At 41.0% G+C, this 25,838-nt stretch overlaps 1 long non-coding RNA gene across 2 annotated transcripts; it reads left to right on the forward strand.

Annotated features, from left to right (window-relative positions):
- Positions 1–334: 334 nt before the first annotated feature.
- LOC124962064 (uncharacterized) lies at positions 335–17,526 on the forward strand. 2 transcript variants are annotated; one of them, XR_007104419.1, is made up of 7 exons: positions 335–1,005; positions 1,158–1,205; positions 1,297–1,367; positions 3,330–3,436; positions 13,745–14,021; positions 14,341–14,491; positions 17,086–17,526. It is a non-coding gene; the product is annotated as an uncharacterized LOC124962064 (long non-coding RNA). The 2 variants fall into 2 exon arrangements; XR_007104420.1 differs by having other exon boundaries at positions 13,745–13,902.
- The last annotated feature ends 8,312 nt before the right edge of the window (positions 17,527–25,838 follow it).

Raw genomic sequence — 25,838 nt, forward strand, 5'->3', positions numbered from 1 at the left:
CCATTTTTAAAAAATTTCGTTTTAAAGCAGCATTAGAGAGATTGAAATAGATTTCTTTTCAAAGCATTCCCTTTTGATGGGGTCCAAAAAAAGGTTAAGCAAAAAAGCCAAACTTTGGTTTCGAATATAAGACACCTTTATTCTAATTATAATCATAATGATCCAATGTGTTTGGGATTTAATTATTTGGAATTAGAATTTATAAAGACATCCTGTAATTACCATTGAACTTATCTTGAGGCATAAATCTAATTATTAAACACTTTCAGATTTCATTCAGTGAGTAATTAAAACAGAAAAGTAAAAAAAAAAAAACCCACTGTGGATTCTTTTCCACCTTTGTAAGAAAGGTTCCTAAAATTATCAATGGACTTCAGTGGAAGTATCTCAAAATTATTGTGTATATAATATAATTGCAAACAAAATAATAATTTAGTTATGTATAGTCTTCTTCCTTGGTGATCAGGATGTTTGAGTAGGTGAGAAATGACAGAGATGGATCACAATGAAAAAGATTTCTTTCAAAAAGAGTGCCCTGTGCTTAACTTTTACTTTTATTGTGGGCAAGAAAGGGAAGCAGGCACTGTGCAATTTTTATGAGAACTGAGTTCTGTTCTCTGATCTGTTTTGGCAAAAAATAGCAGTCCATATGCTTTTCCCTCTTGCAAATGGAACATGGGAATGAAGTTTGGCAGGAGCTGATATTCTGACATCCAAGGGGAAGGTCTTGGGAGATAGCATGCTTAAGGAAATTCAGCTTTGTGTGTGGGCCTAGTCCCCAAATGTGAGCAAACCAGATTCATCTGCCCTGCACAGGGCAGCAGAGAAGCTGGCTGGTGTGTGCAGGATGCTGCTCAGGTGACCTGTTCTCTGGAGACGGAAGCAAACTGTTCCTTCTGGCTCCCACTGGGAACAGAAATCAGGACTTTGGCCTTGGGAGGAGGGCAGATCAGAAAGAAGAAAGGAACGGGGCTCATCCATTAGTTGCACAGCTTACCTCACCAGGTCGGTATGGGTTGAGCCTATCTCTCCCCAAGCTTCCACGCCCTGCCCTTTGACACTCCAAACCCAGTTAGTGCCCTGTGGAATGCAGCCTCCAGGGATGGGCAGATAAAGAACTGCACCGATGAATGCTGCTTGAACATTCGTACTTACAGAGAGAAATTCAGAGTAGATATCAGCAGAGGAGGGAGCTGCCAGAAGAGGTTGGGAGTGCCTATTAATAACAACAACAAAATAATACTACTGTTGGTGCCTAGTCACCTTCCTCATGTCTTCTTCATTCAATCTTTATAGGGATCCCGTAAGATGTTACCTCATTCTGAAGAAGTAACTGAGACCCAAGGGAAGGAGCAATTAGTCCAAAGGTACACGTGTTGTCAATCCAGAGACTGGATTCGCTATTAACCACTGCAGAAATAGGGTGCTCCCATGAATCTGCAGAACTCCAAAAAGAAAGATTTTTGCATCGCATGCCAAATATTCTGGGGACTAGTTAAAAGAAGCTTAACAAAGAAGTTAGATTTTTAGAGCCACAACCTAGATTTGTTTATTACCTGTTAAGCTTTGACTTGGGTTCATTAAACTTTCATGAATCTTGACTCCTCATCTGCAAAATGGGTATAATTAATGTACCTGCATCATACATAGGGTTATGCAAGAGAGATAATGGGAATAAAGGGTTTAACATGGTTCCTGAAACCCAGCATATGCCCAGTAAATTCAAGTTCTTAGTAACTGTCTCATGTAAGAAGTGTGTAAGACCTTGAAGGATGATGGGAACTAAAATAAATGCAGAGGATCTCAGAGAATATTGCACATGTGATATTGCTTCATCCTGGTCTTACTTTCTGTTCCTGCTCCCCAAGTTGTAGACACTACTTGAGCTTTTGTCATTGGTCCTTTTGTATTTCTACATTTTGGGCATCTCATCCTCTCATACAATTTCCATTTCTTATTTATGTAGAAAAAAATCCTTAAGTTTCATCTCAGGCAAAAACCTCTTTCCTCACTTCCATTTCCCTGCTTCTAATTCCTATGGGGTGCTTGCTCCTTCTGGGAGCTTCATGGCAGCATGCCAGAAGAGTGACCCTCCACCATTTGTTTCCTTCAAAGGCCCACCACACTCCAAGTCACTGAGAATGAGTCCTCTGACATCTCCATCCCCTTTCTTGCATCCAGTCAGGATGCAACTTAGGTCAATTTTATTGATTCCAGAATTAAGACTGTTCTTTTCAATATGGACAGTTGCAATTACCTTTTTAACTGGTTAATAAATGCCCTTAAACTGTGCCATGCACAGTCAGCAAGTTGATCTATCAAATGATACTTCTAATAATATCAGTTCATACTCAAGAGAACTTTGGTTTCTGAAGTTTTAAAATTAAAAAAGAAAGTTTCTTTTTCTATTTTGTTAAGAGCTCTGCTGAAGCCTGCTCTTTTCTCTGGACACAGCCTGACTTTTTGTCCTGTATCCCTGGCTCACTGGGTCATGCCTGTCTTTCCCACAAGCTTTACCCAGCTGGACTTTGACCTTTTCTTCAAGAGACTCCATCAGCTCTCCCTGGCAATTTAGGTTAACAAGACCTCTTCTTCTGTCTCTGTCTTGCAGAAGTATTTTGTGTGTGTCCCTTTTATGACAGTGATGCTGTCTCGTGTCACAATTTTAATCAATTAATATAAGCACATGGAAGCCAGAGACCTTCTCTTACTCATCACACTTGATCTCTTAATTAATCTGCAAAACAACATCCTTATGCAGGTTGGTGTCTCTACATCTTCCAGGTGAAGCAGCTGAGGCTCATGATTGTTAAACTGACATCTTAAAGGTTTAAGTCAGCATCTCAAAGGTTTCAAGTGTACAGAGGTAGTAGGTGGAAGAACAGTTTCAACCCCAAGTCCATTGGGTTCCAAAACCACTGTAGAATGCTGGGAGGTATGGATGGAGTTGAAGGAGAAAGAAAAAGGAGAGACAGGAGCATCAGAAAGATGTTCAGGAAGGCTTTAAATAAAGAGCAGGCATTGAATTGGTCTTAGATAATTGTGCACTCACAGGGTGAGAGGAGGGCATGCGAGGCAGATGGAAGAACACAAAGGTGTGAAGTAGTCCCTTGATAACTGCTTGTGGAGTGAATGCACTAAAAGACAGGTGTGGACCCTTTCCTACTTTGATAAGGGATGTCCTTAGTAATAGGGTTCCCCTTCTCCAGCCCTATGGACTCTTCATTTACAGACCTGCAAGAAAGGAGGTTATTCATCATGTAGTTCCTCTATTCAACAAAAAGTTCTGTGACTCAGATTTTTACCTACTTTTATCTCTAAATCTTTAGGTGTTCAGAGTGCAGCAAAACCTGTTTGGTCAGCAGAGTCCCCTCCAGTCCGACCTGGCCCTCCTGCACTGGCGGCTCACAGAGTGAATCCACAGCTACCCCTCCAGGTGAGGCAGGAACGAATGTCTCCCCCAAAAGGCAGGCAATGGGGCAAGAGGTTTTCCAGGTTCTATTTTGCTAACCCCTCACTCCTGACTCCTGTTGGGCTTAGGCTGCTGCAGTACATCTTGAACCAAGAACTCCATGGGTCTAGAACCCATCGCCTAGAATCCCTGCCCGCACCCCAGTGATGCAAAGAACAGGGCACACTAGTGACGTGGGAATCAAATGCAACTGCTTCACCATGAGAAGCAGGAGTTGAGTCATATTATCTCAACCGAATAGGAAGAGAGGGGAGTCCTCCCTCTTGAAAGTCTCACTCAGTTTAAAAAAAAAAAAAAAAACAGGATGAATTAGAACCCCAATTAGAGATGTACTTCCAAGGTTTTGGATACATACTCACAATATGCTTGTTATTTAGAACCTGATGTCAGCCCCCTGGGGAGCTGCATGTCTGTATTTCAAGTGGCTGCCTTAAAGAAACTTTTCAGCAAATGACCCTAACACACATTTTAGCTGAACAATCTAGATGGATTAATAACACTACAAGAGAATATTTTTATGATACTAGAGTGGGTGAAGCCCAAATGGCATGAGTCCCTGATAGGAAGCATGAAACTCAAGGCAGATAATAAATATGTGTGTGTGTGTTTGTGTGTGTGTGTGTGTGTGTATCAATTTGACTACCGTACACACACTAAAATGAAAACCCTGTGCAACAAGAGTTGAATAAATGGCATTTTAAAAAAATTATAAAAGTGTTTAAGATAATTATTTCCAAATATTGTCATATATGACATAGAATTAATATATAGAATTATCAAAACTTAAGAAAAATATAAGCACTTTAATGTACAAAGGACCTAAAGTGGTAGGTAACAAAATAACTGTAAGCAGAAAATAAAACTATGAAAACTGTTCAACCTTATTGGTTATCAAAGAAATATGAATGAAAATAATAATGGGATTTTAATTGAGTCTATCAGTTTGGTGGAGGATTGAGTGTCTGATCTCGGTCAGGGTTCTGAGAACACAGGGCGACAGTTTCCGACTCTGCAGGGGAGACTGCGAATTGGCACAAACTTCCTGCAGGGCTCTTCAACCATACTTCTTTAAAGGCTTAAAAGCAGCCACAGCCTTTGGCCCAGCAATTACATTTCTGGGAACTCTCACAAAGTATCAGAGAAATATACAAATAAGCATGAAAGAGGATGTTGATAACGGCATTATTTGTGTGTACTGGAAACAACTTCTGTGCTCAGCAATTACGGTACAATATCAAGATAGAATATTGTACAGTTATTAACATGCTGATGTATAGGATCATATCTAGTAAAGTGGGAGGATGATCATATTTAATTGTATAGTGAGAAAAGTGCATTTGAGAATACTTAGGTTTTCTTTTTTAAAGAACACAATGAGATATTTTGAAAGTGGTTATAGTCTGCATTTTTGAATTTCATCATTGTGGGGTTTTTAAAATTTTCTATAATAAACATAGATTATTAGTGTCAAATAAACAAATGACACATGTGAGAGACAGAATAATGACCCTTTCCCCCAAATGTCCAGGTTCCAATTCCCAAAACCTCATAATATGCAAGGTTACATGGCAAAGGGGTTCTGGATCTTGAGGACAAGCCTGGACAACTTAGAGAAAACTCGTTTCAAAAAATGTAGGGCTGGGGAGATAGTTCAGCTGGTAGAGTGCTTGCCTTGCAAGCACAAGGCCCTGAGTTTGATCCCCAGTACCGCAAAAAAAAAAAAAAAAAAAAAAGTATATAAATAAATAAAAATATAAAGGGCTGGGGTATAACTCAGTGGTAGGGCACTTGCCTAGCATTCTAGTGGCCCTGGGTTCAATCTACAGTACTGGAAAAAAAATCCTATAATGGCAAGAGTAGTCTGAATTATCTGGGCGGGTCCAGTGGAAAAAACCACCCTCCTTCTATAAGGGAGGCAGGAGGCCAGAGTCATAGAGGTGTGAGGATACTATGTTGCTGATTTTGAAGACGGAGGACAAGGTACCATCCTCCAGAAGCTGGACAGGCAAGGGAACAAATTCTCAGAGCCTTTAAAAAGAGCACAGCCGTAATGACACCTTGATTTCAGTCCAATGAGACTTCTGACCTCAAAATTGTGAGACAGTAAATCTGTGCTATTTGAAGTCACTAAGTTTGTGGTAATTTGTTACAGCAGCAACAGAAGACCCATATAATATTTCACAGCCCCCCAAACCACTGCCAGCAATTGGGTCCTGTTGGGTGGATGGGTGGAAGGAGGGGCTATGGAAGCTTTTGGTGTAGGGACCATCCTCCAGCCAGTTACTTAAAGCTGGAGAAAGTGCATTATCACCAGTAGGCTGAGATAGCCTCCATAAGAAGGATCAAGACTCCTTATACTTGGCTCCAAGAATATTTTTAGTTAACTGTTTTCCACCCTTCAAATTCTGGTATGTCAGGGACCCAAGTTTATTTTGTTCACCTCACTACCCAAGTACCCAGCACCAAACTCAGTAGTCAACCCACAGACATGTGCTTTGGAATGGACAACTACACAGTGAAATTCCAGAAGTTTCTGTCTACCCTCTGAAACACACCTGGAGTCTTTGCAAGTCTTTTTCCGACTCTGTCTCAATCCTTACCTCTTGAGCAAGGAGGTTATATCTTCATGAGGCTTGCTTACTCTAAGTGGTAAAAATGTACACTTGCAAGAATGTTCCATCTGCAAGAAAGTTCTTCATTCTTCTTCTCCAGTTCTGGATGGGGCTAGATTCTATTCACAAAGGCTCTGCCAACTCTGAATTGGGGGATTACATCAACCTGATTTAAAGGCTGGATCCTATAGGCTCATAATAAATTCAGATCATAAATAGTTAATGGAGGAAATAGAATCTTGAGCAGAGTGGTTAAAGATAAAATTAAAGAGCTCAAGAAACATAGAAGGGGGATAAAGAGAGACTAGTTGGCAGAATAAAACCCTCTTCACCCTAAATCTATAGAAATTCTAAATCTGCAAAGGTGCAAAAATTGCAAAATTAGTTCATAAGTAACAACGTGGCCAAGATAGATGCACTCCATTTCTGCCAGTGATCTGGGAGGTTAGATTACATGGCCTCTGTGGCTTCTTTCAGAATGAATTTCGCATTTCTTTTGCTAGTCCAATTTGTCTGTATTTATGCAAAGCTGGTTAATTCTGCATCCCCTGCTTTAGCCTCTGTGCTCTCAATACCAAGGAACTGACTGACTTTGTTAACCAGAGGCACTATCCAGATGGGAGGGGCAAGGGATCAATATTTCCATATTGTATCTCTGTTCCAGGAGCTGTGCGAGGGGCTTTAGCATTTATTATCAAATGCAATTAGAAGTCATTCACCATATCCTCTCTCTTTATCCCACAAGGGACTTAGGGAATGAAGGGCATGGAATTTGGTGTTGGATGCTTGCCTGTTAGCAACTACAATCTTAGCTGTGAGAGGGCAGGGGCTCTTTCTGGGCATTGAACAAGACAGTACACCTGACTGGGGGTCTTTGAGTTTTGTTATTTTAAAACAAAATCTTGTTACTAAGGTGTAATGGATACCGGCCAGGTTTTGCCTGTGATTCTGCTAGATAAATTAACAGATTAAAGTTCTGGCTTACGTGGAAATAGCTAAAGGACTAATACTTTTATGTGCACTGACTGTCAGAGATGACCAGATCCAAATCTCCCTGGAGTTTTTCCTTCTTCCATGACATTCCCCTACTTTCCATATGTGTATACTAAAGATTGAGCTCAGGGCCTAGGGGCTTTTCACGTATTTTTGAGTTAGGGAAATGTTAAAGGGACTTCTTTCCCATAACCCTCCTGTTTCCCAGTTGGATCCATTAAAAAAAAAAAAAAAAAAAAAAAAAGAAAGAAATTTCAAAAATGAAGTTATTTTACTGAATACCTACCAAGCATTACATGGGAACCAACTCAGAAGCAACTCAACTTTTAGTTACCTGTAAATTTACTTAGTGGATGAGCATTAATAATTTTGATGTGATAAAGGATACAACCTCTAATGTAAGCTTGTCTGAAGCCGAGGGCAGCTGAAAGGCCTTCTTGTCACTTTGGGAAGGGCCCATCCAGCCCCTTCACAGCCTGCAATGGACACTAGGCCTTCAGCGGCTTCTCCTGGGCCTGCGTTCTGAACACTGGGTGGCAGCACGGAACTTCCTAAGCTTCCTCCAGAGTCTGAATGCAAACCTGAGCAATTCCACCTTAAGAAGGGCCATGCACAGAACCATGCAAAAAGTGCAGTAATTCTTGGACGTGGCTAATCTCTATAATTCACCCGATTGCAGATACAAGTGACAGCTGCAATAGGGGTGATGTTCTCTCATTCGTTGTGTCACTGGGATGCTATTTCGAATCTTCCTGAGATTAGAAAAAGGATTACAATTGCCCCCAGGGCCTTGCTGTGTAATTTTTATCAGTCTTGATCTGTGAGTTCCCCCAGGCGATGCAAGCGCCTGTGTGTGTGTGTGTGTGTGTGTGTGTGTGTGTGAGAGAGAGAGAGAGAGAAAGAGAGAGAGAGAGAGAGAGAGAGGAACAGACCCCATGGTGCTACGTAAGACTCCTGTGGACCACACAGCTGTTTTTGTTACCACTGGGACAGTACTTCCAGATTGTCCCCAACTCCGACTCTTTTTGTGCATTCCCTTGCCCTAGGTGGTGCAGTACCAGCTTCATGGCCACACCATCTGAGCAGTTGCACATGTGTGATGCTTAGAAGGTCCCTATCTTTGACCTAATGCTCTATCACTGTTTAAAAAGTCTTAATAATTTTTGAACAAGGGGTCTTGCATTTCCATTTTGGCTTGACCCCTTACACCATGAAGTAGGTCCTACTGTGGAGAAATATGGCCAGAGGTAAATTTTGATCTAAGACTTGACTCTGCCCTGCTCTTTCTCAGTCTCATGTCAGTGAGTTTAGCTTAGAACTAAGAATGCAAAAAGCATGAGCTTTGGGTTAAACATTCTCGGGAGCCTGCCACTCACTCCCTGTGTGACCTGGAGCACATGCATTAACCTCTGCAAGGCCTCCTCATCTCTCGGGAGAGTACAGTTGTTCTCATTTCACAAGACACTGCAAGCGGCAAAAGCCAGAAGACACACTACAGACGCTGGACAAACCTGCTTGCCTTCTTTGCCCCCATTACTCCTGGAAACCAGCATGGACTCTCTCTATGCCATCTTCCCTGCCCAGAGTAGCCAGTCATGTTGGAGTTAAAACTAAGTTTCATTTACAGTGAAACAGGTTTAGGCCAAACTTTCAGTCCACAATCCAACTCCCTGTGCACTAAAGCAGTTCCTTATTCTGCTCAGGTCTCTGTTCTGAGCAAGAAGTGCACCAGCAACCTGTAGTTATGATTTCCGCACTTCGGGAAATGCTGGCTTTTACAGAACTACCTGCTGTTGGGGGAGCCTCAGAAGAGAGCTTCTGATTGAGATGCCATCTTTAAGGAATTTGGCTTTACTAATTAGAGTAATATGTTGTAATTTTATAATGCTTTTTCCTCCAAGGATCTGAGTGGACACTTGGCAAACAATCATTAATCACGGTCTCCTAGATGGATGTCAGATGACTGCTGATGACACATTCATCTCCCTGCCTGGGTAGGGTCAGAAGGTCCCATGTCCTGTGCCTGCCTCTGCTCAGGACTTTTTATGTGGTCTTAAATGATGTTTCTGGACTTCAGTTTCTTAATGTGCAAATTGAGGTTATTAAGTTCTGTTTGGAAATTATTCCTATGAATAAATCCTATGAAGATGAATTAGTCCCCAAATGGAAACATCCCTTTAAAAGTAGAAATAATTTCATAATGCAAAGGACTGCAATCTCACATTTTGACAGTTAAGTTCAAGTGTAAAAATCCAATGCTATACCAGACAATATGCATTGAAATTTCCTGTTGCCAAGACTGGGGTCAGATGTCCAAGAGGCAAATGGAAAATTCTTTTGAACACTGAGATGTTAACTGGCTTTATAATAATGTTTTGCAAACAGTCCATTTACCATAACTAACAAAATATTAAGGAGATAGCTGAGTCTCAGTGAATTTTCACTGGGTCTTTTCAGAACTTCCTTAATCATTCCTGTGCTGGAGTAAATTTTCCTTCCTCTGAATTTTTGTAACTTTCAATATCTCTCTTGTGGCACTGAGGTCAGGCAAATGTGGGTCACAGTTGTGAGGTGAAACAGGACCAGCTTCCTCATCTTGACAGGAAGCTCCTTGAGGAGGCATGTGGGGTAAAGTAGACACTTGCCATCGCGGGCTGAGCACAGAGCTCTGCACTAGTATCCCTCCGCGGTGACTGCCAGTTCAAGAGGCTGGCTGAGTTAGTCTGCCACTTCCGACTTGTAGGTTCTACACGTGCTCAGGAGTTGTGTAAGAAGAAAGCCCTCTGAAGGACTTCCATGTGGTCTGAGCTAACTGCTGTAATTTAAATTTTTAATGTCCCTTAGTGGTCCATGCGTTAAAGTCTTGTTCAACAGTTTGGCCCATTTGGATGGTGGTGGAAACGTTAAGAGGTGATCCTTGATGGCCATGATGGCACATGCTTGTATTCCAGCAGCTTGGGAGGCCGAGGAAGGAGGATCTCAAGTTCAAAGTCAATCTCAGCAATTTAACGAGGCCCTGAGCAACTTAGTAAAATCCTGTCTCAAAATAAAAAATAAAAAGTGCTAGGGATGTGGCTCAGTGATTAAGCCCCTCCAATCACTGGGGAGTGCCCTTCAAGGGGATTGGGGGATACCGGCCTCTCCTCTTCAATTTTTTCCTCCCCAGCCATGCAGTGAACAGCTTTGCTATATGACATGTACCTGCTGTGGTATGCTGTTCTCCCTACCAGAGGACTAAAAGCCATGAGCCTGCCCAATCATTGATTGAAACCTCCAAAACTGCCAAGTCAAAGAGAAACTTTTTTCTCTTTGTAAGTTGATTATCTCAGGTATTTGTTACAGTAATGAAGAACTAACACACCAGCCTGCACAGTCTTTCCTGTAGACACCGGACAAGGAATGAATTTGACGTTATATATAACTGATCACTAAAAACTGATGTATCTCTCATTTAATGAAAGGACAGAGCTATTTACAATATTGATGAAAAGTTTTAGTGTGTACCCTATAAGTTTTAGGAAATGTAGGAAAGAGGCCTCAAACCTTCTGTCCCTAATTAATCAATCTGTTATAATTAAGACCATGATTTTTTTTTAAAGTTGCCCTCTGAAAGGGAGGCCTAGGAATCCCATGATATTAAATGGTCCCAGGGTCAAAAGGCCAATTTCTTCTTCTAACCCCAAATCATGATCCCAAATCATGACCATCTTGATTCTTATTCTATCTTCCTTCCTGGTAACGGAAGGTTGACCTTGATCTGCTCCAATAGCTCTCAAACTCTGCTGGAGCTGGAGTCAACTTGGTCATTGAAATCTTTCATTGGGGAGGGGAAGGAATTTATTTTAGGTTGAGGTTTTCTGAAAACTATAAAGCTAATGATCCCAGGAAGCAGACTGACTTCACTCCCAAGCTTTGAATAATCTACTTCTGTTGGTAAAAAGAAGCCATAGTAAGTCATTTAGTGCATTCCTTTGTCTCTGGGTTGTGTTATATATGAAAAGTTCCAGAAAGGTGGAATAATAACAATCCCCATGCTTGACAGCACTTTAGTGTTTACCAAGCATTTTGCATACATCATTTCATTTATTGCTTTCCCCAAATACTTCAAATTAGTTATTACTATCTCCAGTTTACAAAGCAAATTGAAGGTCAGAGAGGTTGTAGCATGCTGAAAGTCATGCTGCTTGTAAGTGCCAGCACCTGGGTGTGGAGCTTACCAAATATCCTTTCTACAACAGTAGTCATCGGGCTCTCTGGCAGATTTAGGTTTTTCCCCAGACAAGGAATTTCTACCACTTTCTTTTAGGCTCAACAGATCTCAAAAATATCCATTATCCATTTTTCCTTCTGTGTCTGAACCACAGACTACTCCCTTCTAAAGGATTTCCATACTTCAAATAATAATATTTCTTGAACTACTGGGGATAGAACCCAGGGCCTCACACCTGCTAGGCAGACACTCTACCATTGAGCCATATCCCCAACCCCTCACATAATAATCTTAGACCAATGTAAAGTTTATAAGTGCTGGTCTCCTGGTCCTAGCTTCTCAAGGTTGAATGTTCTCAGTTTCTTCAGCTGTTTCTATCTTTAAAGTCAACTTGTTCGGCCAGGGGACAAGGCATGTCTTGGACCTGCTTTCCTCACTGCAGGAAGGGGATGACGTCACATTCCTCACAGGATTGTAAGAAACAAATCAAAAAATACATGAGTAGTGCACATTCGGAATGCACGACACATCGTTGCACTGACAAACGTCTCTTCCTTTCCTTCCCCTCCTTACTTGCTTCTTGATTGTCCTTACCAATCCCTGGAGAGAGGACATAGTCCCCACTTATGGGCATAAATTGGTGGTCTGCCATTTTTTTTTTTTTTTTTTTTTAGGAAATGGGCTTTACTTTCAATAAACTTTCCCAGACAAGTCGTGGAGAGAATCCTAGACATACTTGAGGGCTCATTAGAGGTTAGTGGTCTCTCTGTTTACTTAATGCCTTTTATTCCTGTATAATCCGTGTGCACCAATTATAGGCCTAAAACACAGCCAGGAGGTGCCACCTCACAGCATTTGATTTATTAGTTTTATTAAACACAGATGCCTTTAATGTGGAGTTGTTTGTAGCCTGCACTGCATTTCTAGCTACTTTATCGCATCTATTGGCCAATGTATGAATTATCTTCAAAGGACACGGCTCTTGCTTTTTATCACATTTTCTCTCCAACTACCAAGGAAGAGGTCACTTGGGAGGCACATCCTTTCATGGCAAGAAAGTGGCCTCGTAGATCAAATGTGTGTTTGTTGTGGAATGGCAAAGTAGCCAGGCCAGGCCTGCAGGAGGGGCCCGCGACACTCAGAATTTCTCATCAGTCTCTCATCAAATGGGACCCATGGGTGAAGCTTTGTTGGGAGAGGCATCCAGGAACAGAGGCAGTGGTGGGAGGGAGGGACAGCAGAGAACTAGGAGGTGCCCTTGCTACGGTGCTAGGCAGGGTTTCAAACTTTGCATTTACAACATACTAGTTCTGTGACTTCAGAAGCAAATTACAGAACTTCTTAGAGCTTTAGATTCCTGGCCCCAAAACACTTTCTCCCAGCTTCTCTGTAAGTACCCATGGGATTATCAAACACTATCATGAATTCCCTTCCCCTTCCCTTGGCTAATTACAGCCTCAGCTGCAGGTCTTACCCAGGAGGGTGGGTGTTGGTAAAGGGGACTTTGGCAGTAGGAGAGACAGGAGTCTTTGTTTCACTGCAGGTTGATGTTTCTATTGGGCTTAGTCCTTTCAAAAGTAAAAGATAAAAAAGCCTCTCCTGCAATTTGTATTAATATTAAATACTTCATTCATTCTTCCATCTCTCCATACTATGTTTTAAGTTGCATGAAAATAATTGCCTTGGTTTTATTCATTTCTGACTTTTTCATAACACCCGGCACACAAGGCAGGAGGTCAGAAAATGTTTTCAAGTTAAAGTAAATACACTCTTTTTTGCACCTCTGTGATTGTTTAGTTACATTCTGCTCCAGATGACTCAGGAAGAAGGTTGTAAGGACATTGACTTCAGCAATTAGTCTTTGTAGTTTAAAAAATACATTAGTGAATCAAGAGACCAAGGATGCTGGCCTCATGTAAGTGGGTTTGAGTTCTGGCTCTGTGTGAACTTGGGAAAGTTATATAACCTCTCTGAGCCTCAGTATCCTCATCCATAAAGTGAGGATGAGGGTAGTAGTTTCTCCTTTAAAGATGGTAGTGCAGATTAAGTGAGTTACTGTATTTAAAGCCGTAGAATAGTGCCTGCTGTACTTGTTGCTGTTAATACTGCTACCTCTATCTTTAACGAGTTGTGTGATGGGGAGAGCTAGTTGCCAGGGCTAACCTCTTCTAGCTATAATATTCTGCAACTGATGAGTCCAAAGGCAATAAAATAGGGCAAGAATGGGCCAACTAGAGAGGCAAGGTAGGGCCCTACCTGTGTGCTCCTGGCTTGAGGGTGAGCCCATCTTCTCTGCTTGCTGACTCTGAACAGGGTGTGAGTGAGACGCTGTCACCCAGGATTTAAACCTCTGATGACAACATTTGTCCAAGTAGTTGCTCTGCCTTTGGGTTGGGTGGCAGAACTAAGAGATGTGCCCTGTGACACTCTCAGCAGACAAACTTTTTTGTCTTTCAGAAATCTAAGCTCATAAACATGGGGGGAAATTCCAACCTCCTAAAACTGGCAATCAACTTCAAAGATGGGAGTTGAGGATGGAGCCCCTATCCCAGGAATGTTCCAGAAGATTGAAGGTCGAGAGGCTGAGGGTTAAACCTGTGGATACAATGATTCAGGTTTTGTTATTCCAAGCAGTCCTCCACCTTGAGGGGAGAATGGAGCCAGGACAGAAGTGTGGGCTCAGCTGTCATCTTTGGCCTTGAGCACATTCTGTCATCAGATACTAAATACTTGGGTAAATAGGATGCCCAGTGATTGGGTGTTGGGGGCAGGTGGGGCTTACAAAGCTTCTTGCTTGGAGCAGCAACTGTCTTTGGGAGGATGCACCCTCAAAGGAATAGCAGAATTTGATACCTACCAGGAAGCTGTGGAATGCAGCCCCAGGAGAAACACCTTCAGAGGGAGTTTATAACTTTTGTGGAGTGGGGGAGGAATAGAGTAATTTATTGCTGAGAAAGGAATGTTTTTCTTCCATCAAAAGTAGAATTTATTGTCTGAATAATGTGTGCTATATCCAGTTTGGTAAAGCAGTTTTTTTTTTTTTTTTTTTTCAGATCCTTTACCTGGAACATCTATTCCAGATACCAGAATTAGTTAAAACATTAAAATTAACTTTTTTCATTGAAGTTAAATACAGACAATTAGAAACTACATGCATGGAAACATAAGAAAATATTAAAATCTTTCATAAATGAACTACTGAAGGTAACCAATTAAGCTTTTGTTATGATTTTACATATTTGCCATAATTTTGAAACATGGTTAGAAAAGGCACGTAAACATTTTAATTTAACAATTAAGCATGAGCATTTTCATGGTGTTAGAAGTGTTCATAAAATGATTGTGATGGCATTATAATATTCAATTTACTTCTGCGTCTGAATTTACTAAGCTATAACAGTGCTGGCAAACCAACACTTCATATTCCTGCCTATGTGCCAGATACTGTTCTAGGACTTTGCAAACATTAATTCACTTATTTTCCAAAACAACATGATAAGATTCTGCTGTTAATAATCTCCACTTTAAAGACAAAGACACTGAAAGGTCAGCAGGAGGTCATTCAGCTGCTGGGTTATGGGGCCACGATTTGAACTAAGACTGTACAGTTCCCCGACATATTCAGGCACCCTACTACTGTAGACACTTAGATTATGGCTAATTTCTAAAAACTGAATTGGCATTAAGGAGGTACCCTCTTTTCCTTAAAAAGTGAGAACTTAGGTACTGTACCCAGGCTGGCTCTTGGGGGTTGGGCAGGGGTGATGGGGCTTCTCGGTATGTGAGAGACAGGATTCAAACCCCAATATGAAAACCAGGTTGGTGGTGACAGAGTCAGAATTAGATTCCCCTTCTTCTGATTCTTTCCTAGTCCTTTCCACTGTTTTTGTGTGAAAAGACACACACACACACACACACACAAATCTTTCTAATGAAGAAAGACAATGCAATCTTTTTGGAAGATCAATGTCTAGAAGGAGCCTATGCAGGCAGAAGCGATGGCTTAATAATTATAGCAGATTATTTTCTCTTTATTTCCGTATTTATGACCTGTTATAGCAAGCATGGGACTTTTAAAAAGCTTTCTAAGTGTTGGGAAGGGATTTTGTAATCTTCTTTTTGCCCTGGATCATGAGAGGATACCTTATTTGACTGTGGAGGTAACAGGGCCAAGGGCAGAGGGCAGGGTGTCTTGCTCTCTTCCATGACTTCTGAGTACGAATGTGCACCCTTTCCTATGCCCCTTTTCCTCTGAAAGAACGTCTAGCTGCCCAACTGCTTCTGGGGTTCCTGGCCCCTTTGAGCTCAGTAAGGTGTGAGGCAAACCACCCACCTCCAGGAAGCTGGAAGGTGAAGTCAGTTCTTCAGAGTCTGTCTCCCTCATCTCAGCCCCAAGGATTAAGCATGACAGAAGCTTGAAGAAGTCTGAATTTGACCACAGGTCTAAGGTTATCCAATCTAGTTTCACCACCAAATAAATTTATATTTGGATTTCCCTATGCTTCTAGTGCCCATTTCTCAATAGGTTTAGAGATCCATAGGAGAGGTGAGGGATTAGAAGCTTATTTAAACTCAGCCTTGACCTTGCTGCACTGAGCTGTAAAGTATTAATGTGAGCACCACAGATCCCTTTTTTGCCCACCATCCCCCCAACACTTAAGGGAACAGAGTCTTACCATGTGACATGATCAGTTTCTCCCCACCTCATCCTCCAGGGAGAATTCTCCCTTGAGAGAGACTCTAGTGGATCTCTCTGAGACTCATTTCTTGTACTTCTGTGATGTAAGATTCTGGCAATGAGTGGTAAGAGACAGAAAGGAGAAGCACACAGAGGGGTGTTGACAGAGATTTACTCACAGGGAAAAAAAAAGAATAGAGATGGAACAATTGGGGGAGAAAGAGGAAAGCTAGAAATTTGCACAACCAGAGGACTCTTGGAAGAAAGAATTCAATCAGTTAGGGTGTCTGAGAAACGTTAAGAATCACAGGGATAAGAAAAGACAAAGTTTTTACTGGGGACTATGAATTGTCCTTCTACATTTTTATTAAAAGAAACTTTAGTAAATATTAAAATCCTCTTAAAAAATGGAGAGGTTAGATTTCTTTGACTGACTCTGATCGTAGAAAGGGCCATGAATGTTTTGTTATAATTGGGTTACATATGTCTTCCCAAATGTTAAATTTGACTCAATAAACGTGGTCAAATAGAAAGGAATGAATGTCCCCAAATATCCCAGACCCAAGAATGGGCTGGTGAGGGTGTCTATGTGTCTACTCCAGGGCTGTATTATACCAAAAATGGGCACTTGGGGAGACCTCCTCACTGTCCTCTGGTGTCTGTTTGTTTGAGATTCTGCAGACATGTATAGCCCAGAGGAAGAAGACTGAGTGGTGACAGCTTGGTCAGGAACAATGCCCCAGTGGGAGGGAAGCGGGATTCTGGATATCAGAACCCAGCCCCTACCTACTTGGATGAGGAACTACTATAAAAGAAGAGGCACGACAGAGGAACTGTCTCACTGTGTGTCACCAGCACCAGGAACCTCAGGAGATTCATCAGTATGGCATCCAGCTTTTCAGGCAGCAAGCTTATGGGGACCTCAGTATCAGGCACATGTGGCCTCAGCTGCTGTCACACAAGAGCTGAGAGAGTCAACAGCTGCCACCTGAAGCTTGAGTGATGCTTGTGACCACATGGGGATAGAGGGACAGAAATGCTGTTCTGTGATGGACATAGAATGAGCTAATAGGGTCTGGGCAACTCCAATTATTTATTTTTATGCTTCTTCTTCATACAGGTCAGAGAAACCTGATGTTGTTTCACTGGGTAGAGGGAGAGACACCTTCAGATAAGTATCAGCTGCACAACAGAAAGTTTCAAAAAAAGTTTGTCAGGAACCCCAGTCAGCAGTTATATCTGCACTCCTGATGTTGGGTCTGTACTATTTGGAGTCTGGGTCTTGGCAGATGGACTGTTTGCCACGTGTCCACTTTCCTGGCTCCTGTTTTCCAACAGCCTTTGCTAACTAACTTGGATCAAGTTATTAGCAGCTCTGACTCCTCTGCACTGGATACTTTCCACAGATAGGTGTTCTGATCCACATGGTTTTCTGGTTATCATCCTAAGGACACTGGAGAGAAGAGAAAAGAGGTCCTTCCTTTCTAGCTCTGGATGGTATCCCTCTGCCCACCCGAAGCAGGCTTGGCTCTGCCTTGGAGCTGCTGGCACCAATTCTTCACAGCGCTCTCAATGCTATGTGGGCACTTAGCAGTACATTCTGTAACAGTTTGTGGAGCTGGAAAATTAATCAAAGATCCATGCTCTGACCTTTAGGAGCTGGGTGTCAATATGGAAATTGGCGGGAGGTGAGAATGCACTGAAAGGCCTTGATTTCATCTCCAAAGCTACAAGACAAGCAATCCAGATACGGTGCATACTAGCTACTGGTGGATTTCACTGATGGAAAGTGCATTTTGTTCCAAAGAGCAGCATGGCTTAAAGAAGGAACAAAGACAACACATGTGTAAGTTCAACCTCCACAAGAACTTCCAGAACAGACAGCCTGACAGCAGGCTCTGTGACTCTTTGGTTACCTCACAGTGGTATAAGCGTCTACATTATGGAGTCCAAACCTGGCTCAGAAAGGGAATCCTTTTGTCAGACCATTGCAAATTCAATGTATCCCCAGTTGGGTTGAATAATTATGGAGACTATGTGCATAGGGCCCTAGGCATATACCCAGTTGCCCTATGCTATCATGTCCCTTTAAAGGAACAACATGTAGCTGCATAGAAGTACAAACCTAGTTGGTTTAGAGGGTTCTTTATGGTACCCTTGGCAGGATTGTCCAGTGGCAACATAATTCAGGAGGGAGGGCTGAGCTCTCTCCAGTGCATGCTTTAGGCAGTTGCTGGAAATTTTTCATTGAGCTGTGGTCTTGGGGTTCCATTACTCCCCAGAGACTCAGTCAGAAGCTAGGCATTAAACTTCATCCTCAACTCTTTGCTCATGGAATAGTTACAAGATGGATTTGCTTTAAAACTAGGAAAATCAGAATGTGGGATAAAGAGGGATCGTGAGAATTTCTAACCTTAGATTACCTGAAATATCTGGTGACGAGTTTCAGATTCTAAAATAGAGGGGAGTCAACACTTTGCTTAGGTTTGGGGAAATGTAGCCTTCTGGGTTTCAAACAAGAAAAAATATCTCAGAATCTCACAGCAGACTTTATATCAACATTTGGAGTTGTGAGAATGAATCAGACAAACAGGGACCAAACGTTCTTGAAAAAGCAGAGGGGCTGAAAATGGAACTGCAAAGTGTTTTGGCAGTTTGGGATTCTGGAATATTATTAGCACCCTCCCACCCCAAACACCACCAGATAATTGACTGTCTGTATTCTGCTGCTATTTGTTTGCCTCTGAGACAAGTGATTCTGAAGCCTATTCTGAGACACATTTCCCTCGAAATGCTTTTTTCTCTTCTATTTTATTTATTTTTTATTTGCAAAGAGCAAATCAGATAGAAAGTTTTGTGCGTTTGGAGTGTGATTTTGGTTTTAAATCTTCCAGACATGCATGCCAAGATCAAAGCACCCAAGAAAGGGGCCATTGCAATAATAGACATGGAGCCTCATTTCTTGGACTTGGTACAGGGCCTCAGGAGAGCAGGAATCAGGGGATTCAGGAGAGACTGCCTTCCTGAGTCAGATACCCATTTCCAGCTTTGCTGCTTACTTGAGTGGGTTATTGATCCTGTCCCTGCCCACCCCAACCACCAAAAGATGACTTGCAATCTGGGAACCTGAGGAAATTGTATTTACTATTTTTTGGAGGGGGAGGGGGGCACCAGGGATTGAACTCAGGGGCCCTTGGCCACTGAGCCACATCCCCAGGCTTTGTATTTACTTTTCACATCTGCGCTGAGTGCAATTTTGAGTCACCGAGCCCAATGGGCTTATTGTGGGCTTTATTCTGAAAAGTGGATAGTCAGACCAGACAAAAGCCTGGAAGTGACCAGTAGGTGGACAGATCACACAAAGACAGCTTGTTGTTGGAGCAGGAGAGAAACCTTAAGAAAGTCTGGGAGGGAAGATGTCTGGTTGTAATGGGAACATACTCAGAATGGAAACTGAGAATGGGTACCCCAGTGTCAGGGCAAAACACACAATTCACGTCCTTTACCACGAAACGTGCTGTTCTTTCTCTATGGCAGCAATGTGACACCGTTGACTCAATTAGGCCACCTAGTGGCAAGACACAGCTATCACCACCAGCATTCCTTAACTGTGGGGTAGCAGTCATTTAATTGACAGTTATTTCTGAGTTTCCTAATTCATTTTCTCTATTCCTCCCATCCTGTTTTCTACCTTCTCGTTTTTTCCTTTAGGAAACCGAGTATACCATCTACACCTCTTCTTTGCTCCTTTGCTCTCTCCACCTGCCTTTTGGACCTGTATAGATTTCGCTTTTCCATTTGGAAATCACACGTTATTGCTATCTACACATTGTCACCAAAACCAATTTGTGCAAACTAACAGGCTTATCAGTGCCACTGAAATGAGATTAAAACTGCTTTCAATGAAACAGATAAAAACCAGATGAATGAAGCCCGCTAATAAGACATTAAAGATAACGACAAGAATGATTAACTAGCATGATATATTGAGCAGTTATGAGGAGTCGGATGCCCGGGATCAGTAAACTAATAAAAAGAATCTACCTTTAATTCCCTTTAGTCAGTGAGATATAATCACATCAACATTATGATTTTTTTTTGGTTATTATTTATCTCTGAGAGCAATATCACACCTTTCCTCCAAATTGCTCCAAGCTTATTAGCAAGAAAAGAGAGAGAGATAGATTGCTTGGGGGGGAGGGGGATTTCTCATTTCAGCTCTTAAGAATAAAAAGGAATGCTTAATGCCCTGCTTGCATTTATACACCGATTATGCAGACACCTTCTCATTTGTGTTCTATCTCTGAGAGTGGCCTATTCATAGCCAGGCTGTTTTACATTATATAATCAGATCGTCAATTATTATATTAACAAGTCACATCAAGACAATCTGAAAATTACTTTTCTACTGCGCAACACGTTGGCGGTTGGCTGTGGCCACCAGCACCTTGGAGTCTGACTCTTCTTTACATTGCAGGGGGCCCTTCTGCCATCCTTCAGCTGGGTTTATCTTCCTGCCTTGCTGGGTTGGAGTTAATGGGGAAGGAACATGAAGGAGAGAGCAGTCACTTACTATTCATTTAGAATTTTTCAAAGCTTACTGTGTGGCAGTTCCAGTGCTATGCTCCAGGGAGGCCAGTGAATAAGAACTTGACTGCCTGCAGGAGCTCCTGTGGTGGGGTGGGGTGGGGGAGGGGAAGGCAAGTAAACAAAGGTGATACTGAGTTAACAAACCCATGTGATGGGTGACTATATGATTGCTAAATGGCATCATGGGTGCCTACAGGAGGAGTTATTCTCCAGAGAAGCTAGCAATGCCTTCCAAAGGAGGAGCTCTTTGAAATAGGTACCAAAAGAAGAGTCGGGTTTTGCTAGAGGGAGAAAAAAGGGCAGAGATGAAGTCTGAGCATGAGCAGTCATGAAAGAGGATGCTGTGTTGTGAGAAGAAATGACTGGTAGGGAATGGCAGTTGGGGAGACCCTGGTAAAGGAGTCTGGGGACAATCAAAAAAGAATTCCGTATTCTATGGATGGTGACATAATCAAACCTGTTTTGAAAACATAGCTTTGGTGAAGCTGCAGAGAATGAATTAAAGGCAGAAGAGAAAAGAGGCCAGGAAACCCTGCCTGAGTCGTGACCTGATGAGAAAAATCCAGGGAGGACCAGGGCAGGTATGATTTGTCCCGGAACTAGCAACTGGCTGGCCATGTGATCTTGGGTAAATTCATGTTTTGAAGTGCAATCTTCCCACCTGTAAATGGGAAGTATCAATATCTATTTACTGAGATTGTTGGAAAGATTAGAAATAAAGCAAAATAAGGCCTGGGGGTTTAGCTCATGAAAAATATGGGATGCACACCATAGTGCTAATTCTCCATTAAGCAGTGCTGTGGAAAGGGAGAGGGATGAATGTTGGTGGACATAAGATATGCATGTTGTTTTAGTCAGCTTCTTTTTTGCTGCTGTGACCAAAAGACCTGACAAGAACAATTGCAGAGGAGGAAAATTTCTTTGGGGCTAGAGGGCATGGAGGGGGAAAGTAGCACAGGACTTGGCACCAGGAAGCAGAGGTACAGAGCATTCTCCTCTCACTGAGGACAAAATATATACCCCAAAGGCATGCCCCAGTGACCCACCTCTTCTAACCACATCCCATATGCCAACAGTTACCACCCAGTTAATCCCTATCAGGGGATTAATGCACCCATTGGGTTAAGGCTCTCATAACCCAATCATTCCACCTCTAACTTTCTTGCATTGCCTCACACATGAGCTTATGGGGGACACCTACTATCTAAACCATAACACAAGAACTTTACTGTAAGGCAAATGGATGAATAAAACAGTACTGAATTATCACATTCTATTGAGAACAGAGGGATTATAGAATAAAAACACATGTTCAGATGGGTATATTATTTCTATTATGAATTTACTTTGTTGAATGAGATTGTGTGGATTAGACATTTTTGTGGTATGTAAGAGAGAGAGCTAGTTACAAATACACCCAACTCAGAGGGCAGCTGTGAACCTTCCACACTGATTGTGTGAGATCCCTTGATTACCAGAACATCAGCTCCAGGAGCATGGAAACGTGTTCACTGTTACCTCCCTGAAGCCTTGAACTCAGTCAAATAAATATTCACTGAATGAATAAACTAGATCTGAACTGAGTGCAAAAAACAGTGGAAATATTAACATGACTACTAGTCAATAAGGTCAAGATATCCAGCTTCAGTCTTTCACTCTGTTCTCCTCATCAACAAATATTCTGCTCATAAATTCAACATTTAGCATAAAGTATTGAGTCTCTGCTAATTGCCCTTGGCCTCTATACATGCTACCTGTACAGAAGGAGGCACTTAGTGGTGAGTAATACAGACACAGGTTTGCGCTGAGATTACAGCGTCGTGAACATGGGCATCTGAGTCTCTGGAAGGCTATCATATGTGGGCTCCCCCTTCTCCACAGCAGCTCACTCTCATTCCAGCTGAGCTTTAAATGATGGGTAGACATGTAAAGATGCTAGGTAGAAGGCAGTGCAGGGAAAAACTGGAGGATGTGTCCTGGGGTTACATATGGTTTTGCCTCCCGACTTCATCACTTACTGGGTATGAGAGTTTGCACTAGCTACTCAGCCTCTTTAAACTGAGATAGCCTCATCTTTAAAATGAGTGTTTTCAGTAGAAAACAGTAAAATTAGGCACGTCAATCATTTGTGGCATAGTAGATTCTTGCTGTTATTTTTCCATTCTAATAGATTTTATTCATAGACAGGATTGATAACTAAGAAAAAACCATTGTTTCTCAAAGAACTTAAAGCTTTACTATCCACAGGTTGCTCCCCCGTCTCCAAAATATGTCAGAGAAGAGAGTCAGCTAACTCAACTTTAAGCAGAAAACTGAAAAATCTTCCTTTATACTCTTGAGTAGTTCTGAAAAATGCTTACTTTTTCTGGTAGTTTATTAACCTGCAATCAAACCTAGTTCAGAAACTTACATGTTTTTAGAGGGGCAATGCTCTTAGAAATTGACAGGTAGTATATGCTCCAGTAATGAGAAATCTCTAAAAGAGTATGTTTAAAACATTTCTCTGTTTAATAACACTATCTCACTGCTTAAGACACCAAATTTAAAAACTTAAAAATGTTAAATCCATTATTTTTAGACTCCCTGTTAAATTTTATAAACATGTTTAAAAACATGTTCAAAAAGCCATTATTACTGATTTAATAAATTTCACACACCTCTCTTTGATGTTGTTTTCAAGCTCCCAATCAAGTTGTCCCCATACTGCCATCTATACCCTTCCCATTCATAGAGAAGGTGGATTTTCATAAAAATTTCACATACTGATGGGTTCCATTTTTATGACCAATATGTTTAATTCAGAGACCACATTTAGAGACAATATATTCTGCAAATGACTTTATATAAAAATATATTCTAGCCCGGTGTGGTTGCACACACTTATAATCCTGGTGGCTTGGGAGACTGATGAAGGAGCATCACCAGTACAAAGCCAGATGCAGCAACTACTCGAGGTCCTAAGCAACTCAGCAAGACTCTGTCCCTAAATAAAATATAAAAAAGGGCTGGGGATGAGGCTCAGTGGTTAAATGTCCCTAGTTCAATCCCTGGTACCTAAAAACAAAAACAGAACTCAGCATGGCTGCAGGTAGAAAACAAGCTTTTCAGTGTGGGCACTGAGTCCTTTAGTAAGGCCTGGAGCCTCCATAAAATTCTATTTGCTATTGTCTTGGTCAAGAAAGAATTGTCCCCCTAGTTTCCAAGGTCCACTATTTGAGAAAAGGTGAGGACTATTTTTCAGGAGCACTAGGCAGATCCAGGAAAGGAAGTTGCAGTGATAAGATGGGTTTGAATTGAATTGTCTCTTTTGTTTCCTTTTAACTTGAAAAGTGTATTTCTGAGAGTTTGTGGCCTAAGGTTAGGATGAGATTGCAGCTAGGGTCATTCTCACTTTCTGGGAAGTTCTTGAAGCAAGAAAACCACCTTCAGGAGGGAGCTTGGAGATATGAGCTGTGCTTCTTATACTGGGGAGAAATTTTCCACCATTTGGTCCCTGGGAAACAAGAACTTGTTCATGAGGTAAGTATAAAGTAGTGGAGTGGCCAGGTCCAGTGACTCATTTCTGTAAGCCCCATGGCTTGGGAGGCTGAGGAAGGAGGATCGAAGTTCAAAGCCAACCTCAGCAACTTGTCTCAAACTCAGCCTTGTATCAAAATAAAAAGGGCAGAGGATGTGACTGAGTGGTTAAGCACTCCTGGGTTCAATCCCTGGTACAAAAAAAAAAAAAAAAAAAAAAAAAAAAGGAAAAAAATCAGAGTGAAAGGAAGTGCTAAAATAACTTATGTTAACTTACAGATGAATATATTTTATGGGAAAACATATGAATTCTTATCACTCAATAATTAAAAAAATAGAAAAATTGCTAAACAACAAAAGAAACATACACATTAAACTAAATAAATTATTGTTATATTGGCTGTTTGAACACTGAAAATAACAAATGGTCATTTTTAGCATATCTTACCTATTTAAGTTCTTGGTTGTATCAATGTCTAATACTATCTCTAATACTATGATTATTTTGATACTATGATTATTATGATACTATCTCTAATACATGATTATTTTTCTGAAGAAGCAATTTTGAATATGACTTATTATTCAGAATTTTTTCCTCATAAAATTGATTGCAGTCTCCTTCAAAACTATATTTTATGATTAACACATTTAGAATTGTTGATAAGTTCCACTGACTTTTCTTTGTAGGTAGTGCTATTCTTAGTTGAGAAAATAATTCAGTTATTGAGATAGTTGGTAATCCTGGAGTATATTCTTCTGGATGAAAAATATTCTTAAAATCACTATATATATATATATATATATATATATATATATATATATATATTCAAATGTTTTCAAATGTCCTATCTTTTTGCCTCCATTACTTAAAATTAAAAATAAACAAAACAAAAGGCAAAATTCAAAATTTACACAACAAAACATCAGGGTTAGGGATATAACTCAGTGGTAACACTCTGACCTACCATGTGCCAGGCTCTGGATTAGATCCTCAGAGCGCACACACACACACACACACACACACACACACAAATCAATAATTTATTTGCAAAATTTGAAGGTTATCTCAACATAGTTCTATTCCAGTACAGAATATAAGTTTATTTAGTAATCAAAAGGAAGTTCCATCACAAGATTATTCTCACAGGTCATATATTTCAAAGTATGATTACAGTATTTCAAAATTAAAGATTTCTAAAAAAAATTATAATATTTAAGCTAAAGAAAAACACCCTTTTCAACTAATGGTGCTGGGATAACTGGTTATCTATGTGTAAAAGAACGAGACTAGATCCTTCTCTCTCACACTGCACAAAAGTGAACTCAAAATAGATCAAAGACAGAGGAATTAGATTAGAAACTATGCAACTTCTAGAAGAACTCCTAGATCCTCCTGTCAAGAATCAGATTACTATATGTGCTTGGGTTTGTCCCTGTGTCTTTTATTCTGTATCATTGGTTTATGTGTCTATTTTAATGCCAGTACCATGCAGTTTTTGTTATGTTAGCTCTGTAGTATAATTTGAAGTCAGTTATTTTAATGCCTCCAACTTTTTTTGTTGGCTTAGAATTGCTTTGGCTATTCTGGGTCTTTCATTCTTCCAAATGAATTTAGGATTTTGTTTTGTTTTGTTTTTGTTCTAGTTCTGTCATTGGTATTTCTATGGGTATTGCATTGAATTTGTATATTGCTTATGATAGTATGGTCATTGTAACAATATTAATTCTGCCTATCCATGAACATGGGAGGTCCTTCCATCTTCT

Source organism: Sciurus carolinensis, chromosome 12 (genome assembly GCF_902686445.1).
Source record: "Sciurus carolinensis chromosome 12, mSciCar1.2, whole genome shotgun sequence".
Classification (NCBI taxonomy): Eukaryota; Metazoa; Chordata; class Mammalia; order Rodentia; family Sciuridae; genus Sciurus; species Sciurus carolinensis.